The following is a 17,275-nucleotide window of genomic DNA, read 5'->3' as shown; positions in this document are numbered from 1 at the left end:
AACTGTCATCTTTCTCACTCTGATTGGATGCCTAACTATCACTCCACTACCTAAACTCCTCCCACTCTACCTACCTTCTACGCTAACCCCCCAACTCCCTTTCCTAGCCAGTCTGTGATGAGGCCATCCTCCCGAAGGGTACGCTCAGGTGCCCTGACTAGCTAGTGTGTGTGTTGAGTGCAGTGTTAGGAGTCCTGGGTGGTAATCCCTCCTTACCTGAGGGTGGGATACCACACCTCTGGATGAGGTGCAGTACCTCTGTGGCGACCGGACCCTCAGGGGCGCCACATATGCGTTTGCGCTGTTTCTGCGCATTCGGTTGATATTTCCAATGTTTTTCCAGTAGCGTTTCCTTGACATCAGACACCCAATGGGCGTATCTCATGAGATTTCTATATATAGACACACTGCACTGATGAAATCCTTGTATTTTGCTGCTGTATCCAGCTGCAAGATGGATCTTAGTGTGGAGAGCTTCATGATTAATCTTGATTTGCAATTGAAATTGGTTGTTGTCTTTGCTGTGGCTTGTGAAGAAGAAAGAAAAAGAGAAAGACGGAGAAGACGTCGTCGCTATTGGCAACACTCCATTGTTGAAGTCTGAGAGAGCTGTGGAGCCTACCACTCGTTGTACAAAGAGCTGCGTAAAAACCCGCAAACTTTTTTCGACTACACGAGGATGTCAGAACAGTGCTTCGATGACTTGCTGTAACGTGTCCCAGGATCCATCACCAGGCAGGACACACAACTACATCGAGCAATTCCTGAGAAGGAATGTCTGTTGATGACCCTGAGATACGTAATTTTGAAAAACAAGCACATGTCATTAGTATTATTGTTTGAAAAGCCATGCACTTTTTTTTTTTCCCATTTTCTGTTCGTCAGATTCCTGGCTACTGGAGAGACCTTATCATCTCCACATTTTCAATTCCGGATTTGAGTGTCCACCCTTTTTGGGACTGTTGGAGACACCTGCCGTGCTTTATGTGACATTCTGCATGAAGAATTCCTCCCCCAACCCACAACTGAACTCTGTCTGAAAAATGCTGCAAAATTTCTGGACACTTGCAATTTTCCAAACTGTTTGGGGGCTGTGGATGGCAAACACATTCGGATTATGAAACCAGTTGGAAGCGGATCCGAGTATTTCAATTACAAAAAATACTTTTTGATTGTTCTCATGGCGATAGCAGATGCTGACTGTTGATTTGTTGCTGTGGACGTTGGCTCATTTGGATGAGGAAATAACTCCCAGACTTTCAAAAACTCAGTCATGGGCCAACGTTTGCATAGTAATGATTTAAATTTTCCACAGCCACGACCTCTTCCGAACACTGAAGGACCGCCAATGCTGTTTGCTGTGATTGGGGATAAGGCGTTTCAAATGTGTGCCAACCTCATAAAACCGTACTCAAGTCAGGACTTGAATCACACCAAAAGGATTTACAACTACCGACTGACAAGGGCATGAAGAACTGTGGAGTGTACCTTTGGATTGCTGGTATCTAAATGGCGCACAGCTATCAATCTTAAAATTAAGACAATTGGTGAGCTTGTGAAAGAGTGGGTTGTTATGCACAATTACATCCTGGCAAAAGAGCGACCTAACTTAGAACTTGAGGAACCTGTTAATACCACATTGCAGGATTACCAAGATCACCCTCTGAGGACTACAGTGGAAGTTGCCCAAATGAGAGATAAATTTGCTGCCTACTTTGTTTCGGATATTGGACGTGTGGCATGGCAAGATGAAATGGTTTAAGCTACTAAGTAAACTGTACCTGTAATGTTATGTACCTGTACTGTTTGCTGACTTTAATACTAACACCTTGACTGCAACTTTATTAATAAACACCTTGACTGTAACACCCATTAATACTTCACTCAACAATACATATAGGTTTAAATAAAGAGATAAAGAAAACACAGGTAGACAGGTATTGTTACACAAAATAATTTTTAATATCAAAAATAAAAACAATTTGAAATTTAACAAATAAATAAATAAAAACAAATAAATAAATAAAAAAGAAAAATAATGAGAGTGAGTTACATTGTGGACCTGGGGGGGTGTCAGGCTGTGATGGTAGGCTAGGAGTGGTTGGGAAAGTTGGTACAGTGAAGTAGCAGTCAATTGGAGGATTGTTCAGTCTGAAGTACGCATGCATATTGAACGCATGCGTATGCATGTCCTTGCATTCCAATGCGTGCCCATAGACAGTAAGGCGTTGTTTTGACGCACTCATCCGCATGCGCATGCCTGCGCATATTTGACAGATTTTTGATGCCTCAAAAAATGCAACATGTTGCGTTCGCCGCGCACTGCCGTACACCGCGAAACGATGCATGCATTAGCATCCGCATGCGAACACATGCAAACGTATATTCCTGCGTATCCCTGCATACCCTATGTTAAAGATCTGTATGCATGATGCATGCAGATCTATGCGGATCATACGCTGCGCATCGAAACGCAAATGTGAAACCAGCCTAAGCCTGGTGCTTTGAGAGGTCTGCCAAATTCAGGCAACACATACTAAGGAGACCCAAATTGGAGTCCAAACATTTCAAAAAAATAGTGGCAGACACCAGGAAAAGTGGCATAAATTGAACCACAGCAGAAATTTGATAATGGCACAGCAGCAGTCAGCCATGGGCCAGGCATGAGGTATCAGGATCTGGGCCAGGATTTAGAGCTTTCAATTGTAGTTTCAATTAAGACAAGGTGGGGGAGGAAGTGGTGCAAGCCTGCTTTGATGGGAGCTCTGATAACTCATGCAGCGGCTTAAACTGTTTTTTTTTATCGAAGTGACACTCAGGTGGGACAGATATCAGCTTGGTATAGCACTAATGTTAGAAAATTGGAAAAAAAACATAGTAACACAGATAGTTGACTGATGAATTTATCCACAGCAGAACATTTTATAGTGGCACAGCAGCAGTCAGCCATGGGCCAGGCATGATGTATCAGGGTCTGGGACAGCATTTAGAGCTTTGAATTGAAGCTTCAATTAAGAAGAGGTGGGAGAGGGAGCTGTGTAAGCCTTCCTTGCTGGGAGCCCTGATACCTCATGCAACAGCTCAAACTGTTTTTTTTCCCAGCCACACTCAGGTGCCACAAACATCAGTTTTGTAGACTTCTATTGGTAGAAAATGTGAGAATAGTAACACAGGTAATTGACTGATGATCAGTTCACACACAGTAGAAATTTAATAATGTCACAGCAGCAGTCAGGAAAGAGCCATGCATGAGGTATCAGAGCCTGGGCCAGCATTTACAGCTTTGAATTTGAGTTTTAACTTGGACAAGGTGGGTGAGGGACCGATGTAAACCTGCTGTGCTGGGAGCACTGATACCTCATGCAACAGGTCAAATTGGATTTTTGCTCAGCCACACTCAGCTTGTTAAGAACACAAATGTTATAAAAATTTCAGGATAGTAACCCAGCAGGTGACTGAAAGTAAGTGCAGGCCTGCCAGTCTGGGAGCCCTACGGCTGCAGGCAACACATATGAAGGAGTCCCAACTTGGAGGGCAAACATTTCAAAGATTTTTTTGTCACACACCACTAAAGTGACATAAATTTCTCTAAATTATATATAGTATAAATGGGCCTCAGGCATCCCTACCACTACAGGCAACTCACCAGATAGAGACCCAGCTTGGAGTCTCCTCTTTTGAAAAAATTATTTTCTCACACCGGTAAAGTGGCATCAATTTCCCCAGAGTAGAAATAGTATAATGGCCCTCTGGCACCTCTTTCACTACAAGCAACCCACCAGAAAACATCTGCAGCAGTAGCAACGACATGCACAGAAACCATGACAAAGGTGTCAAAGACTGAAATAACTCGAGATCAATGCATGACACTAAAAACGACACCATCGCCTGGTCTGCCCAGTCTGCGACTGGGGTGCATAAGTAATTGGAGATCGATGACTTGATGATCAATGTTCATTTTGATGAAAGTTAGGCAGTATACACTTTTAGGTGGCAGCAGTATGCGCTTATCCATCAGGACACCACCAGCAGCGCTGAAGACACATTCAGAGAGAATGCTAGCTGCCAGGCATGAGGAAACCTCCAAGGCGTGAGAAGTGAGCACTGGCCACTCTTCCATTTTTGAAGATCAAAATGCAAATGGGTCCAAATTCCTCCTGATGAAATTGATATCGAACTTAAAATACTCCTGCACCATCCTCTCCAGTCGTACAAAGTGTCAGACTTGTACTCTGCTCTGTTGGTGCATGGGCTGGTCTAAAAAAATGTGTGAAACGACTTACAGAAATTGCAGAAATGTTTTTGCATTGACCACTCATTGTTCCCTTGGTTGGAATTTTATAACTGCGAAGCACACTTTGTGCCTCACTGCTGTCTCTGGGAAATCCACTGTTAAGATTGTATACAAGCCTGTTTCGATACTCCAGCGTGCGCACGTCCCTTTCCAGGGGGAAGTATCTGGCAAAATTTACTCTTGTACCATGGATCTAACAAGTGGCAACCCAGTAGTCAGCACTATTTCTAATCCTAACAACATGGGAATCATGTTGAAGATGTGCAGCAAGAAGGTGCTCATGTGTTGGGTGCTTCCATGAAGTCTAAGTCCATGGTGTGTTGGTGGCGGGGTAGCACTCAAGCTTGCTTCCTCTGTTACCTCCTGGGTAACAGAGAGGGGATCATTATCCTCTTCATCTCCTCACTCTTGCTTACCCATCACCTCTTCTACCTCATCCTGCTCCATTTGTTCATCGGGTCCTGCGCCTTCAATAACAGTTTGTATTGTACCATGAACCCCCCTTGTTTGCTGAAATCAACTCTCCCATGGCACCCACCTGTGAGATGACAATCCGGAACTTAGAGATATTGTGATCCATTCCGCATCCTCCTTTGCTTCCACCTCTTTCTCTGAGACCACCTCCTCCCCCAGACTATTCAAAGTGTGCTCCAGTATGTAGATGACCGGAATAGTCATGCTGATAATGGCAACATCAGCGCTAACCATCTTAGTAGCCATTTTGAAACTGTGCAGATGGGTGCAGAGGTCCTTCATCTATGCCCACTCTGCAAGCATGATTTGCACCACATCAGTACTGCATTGGCCCAGGTTATGCAAAAGGATAAACTGCACCAGGACTTGTCGCTGCTGCCACAGTCACTGCAACATGTGCAGAGTGAAATTCCACCTTGTCAGCACATCGCAAATGAAATGGTTAACCAATAGTAAGAAAGACCTCTTTAGCGATGCAAGTCAATAACCTGATAGTTGTGATCGTCGAAAGACATACTGATGCGGAATTTACTGTAGATTGTTAGCCCCAATGAGGATAGCGATGACAGTGTCTGTAAAGTGCTATTGAATTTATTTCATTATATACTGTAAGTAAGATACATAAATAAATCACCTGGAACAGTACTGGGAAGAGCCAGCTAGAGACCATAGCCAGAGACAAGACTAGCCTGTGCCAGGCTATGGTTTCAGGATAAAGCTTCAGAGAATATATGTGGCACCCCAGAAGTCTGGTTGCCACAGTGGCATTGCCTACCTCACAGGGTAGGCCATGCCTGGAAGCAAAGAGAGGTTCCATGACCAGGTAGAATCAGCATACAACACTTATTCTAACTCCAGACCAAAAGGGGTGGAGGTTAAGGGAGTGACAGTTGATGGGCGGAGTTAGTGCTGGGGTAGGGAGATTGTTCTGGAAAGTGTCAGTCAGTCAGAGGGGAGTGAGAGAACGAGTGAGGGCTGACAGAGTCTGAGGAGAGTTGGGGAGGAAAGTAGAAATTTGGGGAATCTGGGGAGTGGAGCTGAGTGTAAGCTCACCCCAGAGCTGAGCGCTTGAATGCAGATGCCGGAATCCATAGCTGTGTGGGTAAAGAGAGCCTGACAGCTAAATCTGGAGGGTAGGGGACTGCAGGCCTCCTGGCCCCATAAAACACTCAGCGGAACAACAGCATAAGAGAGCCCAGAGCTGCCACGAAGGAAGAAAGGCTCAAGCTGCCTGCCATACAGGTAAGTGCTTAAAGAAAAGCAGGAATAGAGTCCCCAGGGACAGCCTTAGGCAGCAAGGACCTCAGAGGATAGCACAGTGGGGAGGCCTCCATATCTATCTGGCTCAGTGCATCCTGAACTGCTTCCAGGCTAACTGGATCTCCCTCACCATCTGTGATCCCCTGGTCTGCACCCCGGACTATCAAGCAAAGGTAAAAGGAAATTGCAACCCTGCTGTGTCCTCATCTTTATTACTGCATCATCTACTCTGCATTACAACCGTCACCACCATTTTAAATAAAAGATACAACTGCCCTGGGGCCTAGCTCTACCCGTGGAAAGCTGTAACATCTATACTGCGTCACCAACTGCCCCTGTGGACCAGAACTGCAGCGTTGGCCATCTTCTCATTGTCGAGTACCATGGGTGGTGTTACGAATTAAGCCCTCATAATAACTATTCCCTTCATCATTTGATTGCTCGCCCAGGGCTACGGATCGAGTCACTGCTGCCGTGACATCCCCTGAAGTAACAGAACCAGCCTGGTACTGAATACCCCATGGCCCTGCGGGTTGTGGCATATAATCTATGAAATGCTGGGGCATTTTGTAATATAATTTATCTGACAGCAATAGTGCAACAAGACTACTATTCATGCTGTCTGCAGTTTGGGCAGCATGCACCACTTCAAGGTGGATTCCAACATTTAGTTTGCTATCAAGTACATATTCTTACCCTGCTAATATACTTTAGCAGTCCAGTATCAGTAAAGTAGATAACATCACAAATAACTTGTTCATGATACTTTACGTGAAATTTCGTAGCATGTTGACACCCTAGATTATATTGGGAGACATGTGACACTCTTTACATACTGTACTTGCCAACAGTTCTGATGATTGAGGACTATCCTAAGAAACCGACCACATGGCACAGTTTAGGCTCATTTACATTTAGTGGTAATTCTATGCCACATTGGGAGGCAGAATTAAAAATATCTGTTTATTTGTATTTCTTTTTTTACATCTCTTTATCTTGAAGTGTTGATGTACATGCTCTATGAAATCTGCTAATGGACTGGTGAAATGTCTGAAGTTAAGGATGGAGACAAGAGTGGGTTTGGGATATCCCTCAAGCACTTGAGTCCTGGAGGGCCGAGTGTTGTATTGTAAAGTGAGTATTGGATATTGGAACAAAAAAATCCCTTTATTATACTGCTAAAAATCCCAAATGCCCCATGGGAGTAATATAACAGCGCACAATAACCTGTAGCGTGGTGGTATTTCTTTATTAATTTGGACGCAGTTGTCTATATTAGCTTATCAAATTAAGTAGCTTACCTTTATTGAGACTGAATAGGAAGAAGTGTAGCAGCCGACAAAGCATCCTGACCCAGCTTGTCACCCAGTGACCTGTGAGAAGGAAATAATGAACTATGAGTAGCTGTCATCCTAACTGCTTCTGACAGTTTGGCTATGGGCACATCTGTGTTACATTCATGGAGAGGCCTTTGTTTTTTTCCCACTAGTGACTTTGCAGACCGCTGTGGGCTTTTCTTGCTGCCCTGCTCCTATATGTGCCCTCCCTTCCTACTATGGAGAGCAGCTGCCACAGATAAAGCTGACATTTATTTTAATGGTTTATTTGGCATTTAATATTTTATTAAAACTAAATTATATATTTATACCAACGTTTCATTGTGCAATATTTGGTGAAAGCAAACAAATGCAAAATGTATACAGTACATATAAAATACACAGGATAATACATTTACTGAGTAAATGCACATACAAAAACCTACATATGCACAGATACATAGAATATACACTTGCAAATAGATCTGCACACACGTATATATTCATGCATACACACCTACTGTATGTACTGTACTTATATTCACTGAAAGTACACTATTCACAAGCATATCTACTCCTTGCATGTGCATACACAAATACACCAATATACCATCATTCCATTGATAGCATCGCAGTCCGAGTGTATGTTAAAGGGGCTGTTTGGCTCCTCTGACAGCAGGGCTCAAGTACAACTGTACTTTGGCACCTTGTATAGCAAAACCAACAAAAGTCAAATACTTGTTTGAGATCACAGTCAGCACAAAGTTGAAAGTTATAAATTACAGCATGGGGTCAATTCATCAAAGTTTTTATGCTAGAAAAGTGGCGTAAAATGTCTCAAAATATTTGCACAGTGTGGACTTGAACAAGAATTTAGAGACTTTAAGCCAGATTTGGCAAAATTGTTGGAGCTAGGGAGGGGAAGATACAGGACAGGGCTCTGGCTGCAGTAACACTTCTGGCACGGAGCACAGAGGTGGATGCCACTTATAAAATGAGCCAAACTAAAGTGACAAGTGTATCTTAATGAATCAGTACCTTGTACTCCAGCAAGACTGGTATAGCGTGAGCGTGTGCTATGCCAGTCTTGATGAATCAGTCCCAATGTAGTTCTACATTTTAGCTCCTTAAAGGTAACCTGTCACCCCCCCAGGCGTTTTTAAGTAAAAGAGCCACCTTGTGCAGAACTAATGCTGCATTCTGTCAAGGTGGCTCCTTTAATTTAGCGTCCCTTCCACCGCCGAAATACTCGTTTTTAATATTGATCAGACATACCTGAAGTTTGACCGGGGGCGGGTCTTTCCTTTCTGGGGGGGGGACACAGACGCCTCACATCCATCGGTCATGTCCTGCTTTTGAATTTGGCGCCGCCTCCTCAGCGTTCATTTCTTTTTCTCACGCCTGTGCTGTAATATTCTTTCTTGGGCATGCGCAGTTAGCGCTGCCCGTCCTATTACATCACATGATGTGACACCATGTGATCAGGAGGGGTGGAGCTCAGCAGAGCAGTGGTGCAGCCGGACCTGTGATAATGTCAGCAACATGTGACCAGTAGGGGTGGAGCTCAGCAGAGCAGTGGTGCAGCAGGACCTGTGATGATGTCAGTGTCATGTGACCAGGAGGGGCGGTGCTAAGCAGAGCAGTGTTGCAGTAGGACCTGTGATGACATCAACACCATGTGACCAGTAGGGGCAGAGCTGAGCAAGGCAGCGGTGCAGCAGGACCTGTGGTGACATCAGAATATTACAGCGCAGGTGCGAGAAAAAGAAACGAACGCTGAGGAGGTGGCACCAAATTCAAAAGCCGGACATGACTGATGTATGTGAGGTGTCTGTGTCCAGGGGGGGAAAGACCTGCCCCCTGGTTAAACTTCAGGTATGTCTGATCAATTTTAAAAATGATTATTTCAGTGGTGGAAGGGACGCTAAATAAAAGAGCCACCTTGACAGAATGCAGCATTAGTGCTGCACAAGGTGGCTCTTATACTTAAAAAAGCCTGGGGGTGACAGGTTCCCTTTAATATACAGTATGTTCTAGTTCTGTGAACATATGACTTCTGTTGTAGAGTAATTTGTAGGCTACTGTGGCGCTAATCACTACTCATGGATAAGCCGTGAGGCTGGGTAGACAAAAGTTCCGAGGTCAGAAGCCAAGAAAGTATGTCACAGACAGAGGGATGAGATGAAGGCGTAGTCAGGAAAGAGTCAGAGGTCTATACTCTAAAAAGTTAGTGAATCTCGACAAAAGGGATAGGCAAACGTATGGTCAAGACAAATCCTAGGTTGAGCAGCAAAGATCAGAATGCCAGACAAGGTGCACAGAGCAAGCACATAGAGCAAAGCTACAATTGACAGCAATCAAAGCCAGAGAGCTTGTTAAATAGCCAGGTAATTACAAGACACTATATGGCTATATAGATTTTCTTTGGTCGTCCATATTCCTTTCACATTCTAAGAATGTACTGGAGTGTAAAGGGTGGACTCTACTTTGTCTGAATATGTCTGAGAAATGGAAATTAGATAAACCCTTTTAAGGACATGTATTAATGTGAGTGATAAATTCTGTACAGCACTGCACAATGTGTTGTTTCTATGTAAGCAATGTAGAATGTACCCACTGCATACCTTCATACTGTTATACTGTACTACCAGCTGAACAGTTCACTGACTTACCATATTGCTGACTTTTATAACCTGTAGATGAAATTATCACATGAGGGAAGATAAGAAAAAAATGGGGCAAAAGTTGTGGTTTGTAAAAGTAGCACCCTAATGTAAATCTGTGTGATGCTTGTCACCTGGTGGACATTGTCAAACTCAATAACAATATTTTACAAATGTCCAAAGAGAGAGTGTCTAAAAGGAAACACTTGGAGCAGTTTTGAATCTGTATGCAAAAGTTTTTTTTACTTCATCCCCAAAACATTTTGATTTGTCAATGCCTTTACACTTTTTGAGATAGGCTTTGACAAGCTGAAATGTTGCAAGGTATTCGAGAAAAGGAAGGTTTTTTTCCTATATCCCATATGGTCTGTGCTGTCACTGATTCTCTTTGCACAGTTTAAATATTGGATCAGCAACTAAGCAAAACTTAAAGCACCATTTGTTCATCTGGGTACAACTATATAACATGGCCGAAGCTACTATGGAAGCTATAGCAGCTTTTATAGGACCAAGGCTTCAAAGGCGACTTTTGAGATTGTGATTCTAAGGCTTACTTTGACTTCACAAAGTGTCATAACTTGGAGCTTATGTGCCCCAATGCAAAATCTCCATTGGGACCCTCAACTATCACAAGTCTTTAAAAGTAATAGTCTTTTCATAAGGGGCAAAGGGACCTTTTTTGTTCCCCCCCTAGCCTGCAGGGCCTGGGTGAGAGTGCAACCCATGTATATATTATAGTTATAACCACCTCACATCAAAAGAGCAGCTCTTTCTTTTCCGGTAAGCTCTGACCGGGTCATCACTGTTGACATCATGCTGATTGTCAGCCTGCTTCTTGCAGTTAGGCAGTGGTGAGCCGACTGTTAATCAACATGACTTTGGCAGTGATGCATTTTCAACAGAGCAAAGCCGAAGAGAAGGGACTCCTCTGTTGACATCATGGGAGACAAAAGAATTGCTGACAGGAGTGGCCTATAACAGCTCAGAGACAAAGCAGATTTTCACAGGGGAGATTAGACAGGTAATTCGTAGTTGCATTCTGGTAAATTCTTAGCCCAGTAGCTAAAAAAACAAAGTCCCACATAACTGGGACCCGACCTCACATCCTTACTGACCAAAATCCCACAATGTCTGTCCGCTATTTCAGCTTTCTTCTCTGCTCGCTTTCTAAAACTGAACATGGACAAAACAGAATTTATAATCTTTCCCCCATCTCACGCTAACCCTCCACCACACCGAACCATGCTCGGTGCCTCGAGGTGATCCTTGACTCTGCCCTCTCTTTCAAGCCACATATACAAACCCTAGTCTCCTCCTGCAACTCTCAAATTCAAAAATATTTCCCAGATCTGTGCATTCCTTGACAATGACACCACAAAAACACTTGTGCATGCCCTTATCATCTCCCGCCACGACTACTGCAACCTCCTACTCTCTGGCCTCCCTCCAGCACTCTGTCACCACTCCAATCCATCCTACATTCTGCTGCCCGACTAATCCACCTGTCTCCTTGTTATTCCCCAGCCTTTCCCCTATGCCAAGCCCTTCACTGGCTTCCTATCGTCCAGAGGCTCCAGTTCAAAACCCTAACTATGACATACAAACCCATCTACAACCTATCTACTCCATACATCTGTGACAAGGTCTCCCAGTACTTATCCACACGCAGCCTTCGATCCTCTCAAGATCTCCTTCTCTACTCTCCTCTTATCTCTTCTTCCCACAACCGCATATAAGACTTCTCCCGTGCTTCCCCCATACTCTGGAATTCTCTACTCCAACACCTCAGACTCTCGCCTACCATAGAAACCTTCAAAAAGAACCTGAAGACCCACCTCTTCCGACAGGCCTATAACCTGCAGTGATCCTCAGTCTACTGAACCACCACATGACCAGCTCTACCCTCTCCTAGTGTATCCTCACCCATCCCCTGTAGACTGTGAGCCCTTGCGGGCAGGGTCCTCTCTCCGTCTGTACTTGTGTGTATCTTGTATTTCTCATGTTTATTGTACTTGTCTATATTTGCCCCTTTTCACATGTAAAGCGCCATGGAATAAATGGCGCTCTAAAAATGCATAATAATAATAATAATAAGATCAAGAAAAGAATGAAAATACCAAAGAACCAGAATGGACTCCAAAATCTGCCACATTCCACATTTTGCTATATAATCTCATTTTTTTCTGCCTTCATTACTGAAAATTGAAACTCATAATATAATATAATATAAATAACTTTTTCTTAATTTAGCATACACTACTGCATTGACATGGGCTTTAGTTGGGACATCTATAGCTTAAAAATCTGACAACTTGTCTCGCCTGTCATAAGACCTCTTCTTTCTATAAATGGGTTTATTAAGACTTCACCACTGATAACCTATCAAAAATATAGCCCTTTAAAGTTTATCAGTGGGATCCGACTTACGTAACCCCCAATGTTTATTAGAATCAAAAATGACAGTGGCTTATCATGTACTGTATGTTTGCAACTGTGTCTGATACTAAGATCCTTAGCCTTTGCACTAGTGTCCATCCAATAGATAGGATATTGATGTCAAAGTTCTTGGGAAACACTTGAATTCTTTATAACTATCAAAAAGAAGTAATACAATTAAAGTGGTTGTAAAATGCATTTATTTTATCTTTTATTTATTATTACAATTCCTCATTGTTTCATGAATAGGTTTAGTTTTTTCTTTTTACTTAAATGTTATGATTTATATTCCATGTATTTCACCTCCTGACATTTTAATAAGGGGAACAAAGTGGTCATTAATGAATTATATTACATGGGAGCAGATAATGAGTGAGATGATCTCACTGACATAATGTTTACTGGCATGAATAGGGATTATCTTCTCCTAGTGAAATACAGGATTAATCTACTTTAAATTCAAATGATCCAGGAAGAACGGAGTCATCTTATGATGAGTCCACAGACTATGTGAAAATTATTAGGACTGCATAATGTACCAGATTTCTTGTATTCAAGGAGAACTGGCCAGCCAGCTGTAGAACAGATGCTATAGGAACTACACTTCCCATGATGCCTTCACAAATACACCTGCCTGCCATTATATATGGAAAAGACATTATAACTGAATGGATACATCAAATAATATCCTTATAGAAAAACAACAATTGGCTCTATGAGTATAATCAATGTAAAGAAGATCATGGATAAAGTTTAGAGAGTAAATAATGATGAGCAAGAGTGCTCATCACTACTCGTTACTCTCTTGAGCATCAGTGTGCTCGGGATGCTTGTTACTCGGCGAGTATTTTTTGAATGCATGAGCGGGAGCACGAGTCCCCGCCCCACATGTTTCGCGCTTTGTAGATAGCATGGGATTTCCTGCCAGTCACTGTAATGCCCTAGCCATCTTGGTTGTGGCATTACTGTGATTGGCTGGCCACATAGCGGGCTAAGGCCTATATATGACTGGTGACACCATGCTCGTCACACTGTACCCCAGAAACAGGCAGAGCAGGGAGAGATGCTGCTGAAAGAGGGACAAAATTGTTGCTGCGCATTTGCCAGGGATTCAAGTCCATTTACATTTTTCAAGTACAACAACAGCCTTTCTTAGGGATAATTATAATAAACTAGATGGTGTCTCGATTCTATCGCATCGGGTATTCTAGAGTCTCGGTTAAAATAAAAAATAGTTATATACTCACCTTCCGATGGCCCCCGGACTCTTTCTCTCCTCTCCAAGCTCCCGGCATCTTCCAGTTCCAGTAATGCTTTGCACAAAACACCGCTGATGATGTTGCGCTCTCGCGAGAGAGACGTCATCTCCGACCCTTCTCGCTAAGCATTACTGGGACCAGAATATGCCGGGAGCGTGGTGAGAGGCCGGTCCGGGGGCAGTCGGAAGGTGAGTATCAGTGTTGAGCGATACCATCCGATATTGTGAAATATCGGATCGTATTGGATTGGACCGATACCCAAAAAGTATCGGATATCGCCGATTCCGATACCGGAAACCAATGCAAGTCAATGGGACAGAAATATCGGAATTAAAATAAACCCTTTCTTTCCTTGTAGGTTAATTCTACATGAAGAAAAACAACTAATAATAATGTAGAATGTATTGGGGGAGGTGGAGGAGACATTAAAGGCATAGAGGTTTAGCCCAATCAAATGGAATAGCAGGAATACATTTTTTTTTTTTAAAGACGTTCGGAGTTACAAAGATATTGACTATGTTAAACTTTTTTTTATATTTTGTCAGATATGTATGTTTCACTACTTCCATGCTCTTCACCTTCTTTTTTACTTCTCCCACACTTTCTCCTTCATGATCCCCAGCAGCAGCATGTTTTTCATCAACTTCTTCACCTTATTCATGTTCTTCTTCACCTTCTTACTATTATTCTTTTTTTTTACATTCTTCATATTCTTCTTATTCAACTATTATTCTTCTTCATATTCTACTTCTTCATCTTCTTCCTATTCTTCTTCTTCATCATATTCTTATTTGTGACAGGCATTCCTGTAGTTGTTATCTATAAAAGTTTGAAGATTGCACCTTCCGTTCTGCCTGTCACAAAAGATTTACAACAGGATTTGTCCGCGTTCAGTTTGGCCTGCAGCAGCAGGCATTTTCCAGGGGCACCACGAGGAGGAACGAATTCACCCCCATACACTGCTTAGTCTTCTTCTTCTGCTTATAATTTAGATAATATCTTTTGCTCTGATTTTTAGTCTTATGCTTAATGTTCTTCTGCTTTTTTTCTTCTGCTTCTTGTTCCTCTACTTCTTGGTCTTCTGCTTTTTGGCCTTCTGTCTCTTGTTTTTCTGTATTTTGGTGGTTGTCTTCATGTTCTTTGTCCTCTTGGTCATCTTCTTCAGGATCATCTTTTTGGTCTTTTTCGGGGTGGTCTTCCGGGTCGTCGTCTTCAGGGTCGTCGTCAGGGAGATCCAGAGTGAGAACCAAAAACCATTTCCAAAAGCTTGAACTTGGAAATGTAGCAGAAGGTACAAGAAGGCTGAGGAACTGCCGAGAACTAGCTGACGGTACTGGAACCCGCATGGGTAGCAGAAGGAACAAGAGCCAATGGCACTACCGAGGACCAGCTGATGGTACTGTAACCCGGTTACTAAGCAGGAGGTACCTGTGCTAGAAAGCACTACCAAGGACCAGCAGACGTTGCTGGAACTCGGATACTGAGAAGGAGGCACCTAAGCCAAAGGCACTGCCGCAAACCAGCTGACGGTGCTGGAACTCGGATGGGAGCAGAAGCTGCAAGAGCCAATGGAACTAGCGAGGACCAGCTGACGGTGCTGGAACCCGGAGGGGCAGCAGAAGGAACAAGAGCCAATGGCACTACCGAGGACCAGCTGACGGTCCTGGAACCTGGTTACTAAACAGGAGGTACCTGTGCTAGAAAGCACTACCAAGGACCAGCAGACGTTGCTGGAACTCAGATACCGAGAAGGAGACACCTAAGCCAAAGGCACTGCTGAGAACCAGCTGACGGTGCTGGAACCCGGATGGGTAGCAGAAGCTGCAAGAGCCAATGGAACTAGGGAGGACCAGCTGTTGGTGCTGGAACCCAGAGGGGCAGCAGAAGGAACAAGAGCCAATGGCACTACTGAGGACCAGCTGATGGTGCTGGAACCTGGTTACTAAGCAGGAGGTACCTGTGCTAGAAAGCACTACCAAGGACCAGCAGACGTTGCTGGAACTCAGATACCGAGGAGGAGGCACCTAAGCCAAAGGCACTGCCGAGAACCAGCTGACGGTACTGGAACCTGGATGGGTAGCAGAAGGTACCCATGAAAAACAAAGTTGCAAGGCCGCGAGCCGGCCGCAGTTACCGAAACCCACAGTCCTACAGGGGGTGCTTGTCCTATTGGCACTACGGAACCAGCCTTTGTTGCCAGATCCTGCAGCCCACATAGGAAGCCCATAAACTGCAGGCACCATAGACTCGGCTAACCTGACCGCAACACGACAGGACAATGTATTGGTGGCAAAGTGACATTGACACTACCCGGAAACAGCAGGCGTGCTGGAACCAGGCTGGGCAGGAGGGAGTACCTGTGCCAAAGACAATGCTGGGAAACAGCTGGCGGTGCTGAAACCCATGGAAAATACTACAAACAGAGTGGAGACAGAGGCCTAATTGGAGCAAGAATCTGTAGTTGTGTGAGTGTGGACAGAGCAGGAGAAACTGCCGGACACACAGCTGGGGATCAGATGACCTTTCTGAACCCCAATAACACTGGAGCATATGTTGACTGTGCAGATGGCACTTCTGAGCAGCAACTCGCGATGGGAATGTGGACAGAGCAGGAGACATTGCCGGACACACATCAGGGGATCAGCTGACGTTACTGAACCCAAGTAACACAGGAACAAGTGTTGATTGTGCAGACGGCACTTCTGAGCAGCAACTGGCGGTGTTGGAGGCCAGGGTAAATACTAGAGACAGCATGGAGCCAGAGGCCTAATTGGAGCAAGTTTGAAATCAGTAGTAGTGTGAATGTGGAGGCAGCAGTAGACATTGCCGGACACACAGCAAGGGAGCAGCTGGCATTACTGAACCCCATTAACACTGGAGCATGTGTTTTTCTCTGTGCAGACGGCACTTCTGAGCAACAACTGGCGGTGTTGGAGCCCAGGTTCAATCAGGGTTTAGGCTGAGGCCTAATTGGAGCAAGTTTTATATCTGATGTAGTTTGAATGTGGAGGCTGCAGGAGACTTTGCCGGACACACAGCAGGGGAGCAGCTGGCGTTACTGAACCCCACTAACACTGGAGCATGTGTTTTTCTCTTTGCAGACGGCACTTCTGAGCAACAACTGGCGGTGTTGGAGCCCAGGTTCAATCAGGGTTTAGGCTGAGGCCTAATTGGAGCAAGTTTTATATCTGATGTAGTTTGAATGTGGAGGCAGCAGGAGACTTTGCCGGACACACAGCAGGGGAGCAGCTGGCGTTACTGAACCCCACTAACACTGGAGCATGTGTTTTTCTCTGTTCAGACGGCACTACTGAGCAACAACTGGTGGTGTTGGAGCCCAGGTTCAATCAGGGTTTAGGCTGAGGCCTAATTGGAGCAAGTTTTACATCTGATGTAGTTTGAATGTGGAGGCAGCAGGAGACTTTGCCGGACGCACAGCAGGGGAGCAGCTGGCGTTACTAACTAACCCTGGAGCATGTGTTTTTCTCTGTGCAGACGGCACTTATGAGCAACAACTGGCGGTGTTGGAGCCCAGGGTCATTCATGGAGTAGGCTAAGGCCGATTTGGAGCAA

At 44.3% G+C, this 17,275-nt stretch overlaps 1 long non-coding RNA gene across 1 annotated transcript in view; it reads right to left on the bottom strand.

The window, feature by feature from the left end:
* The window catches only part of LOC141090276 (uncharacterized), a 188,858-nt gene extending 181,455 nt beyond the window's left edge, over positions 1 to 7,403 (bottom strand). The window contains exon 1 of the long non-coding RNA XR_012232403.1: positions 7,330 to 7,403. This is a non-coding gene — a long non-coding RNA (uncharacterized lncRNA). The remainder of the gene's footprint in view (positions 1 to 7,329) is intronic.
* Positions 7,404 to 17,275: the final 9,872 nt, after the last annotated feature.

This window comes from Dendrobates tinctorius, unplaced genomic scaffold (assembly GCF_039654945.1).
Source record: "Dendrobates tinctorius isolate UK_male_01 unplaced genomic scaffold, ASM3965494v1 ptg000048l, whole genome shotgun sequence".
Taxonomy (NCBI): domain Eukaryota; kingdom Metazoa; phylum Chordata; class Amphibia; order Anura; family Dendrobatidae; genus Dendrobates; species Dendrobates tinctorius.
This window is presented reverse-complemented; position numbering and strand designations above follow the sequence as displayed.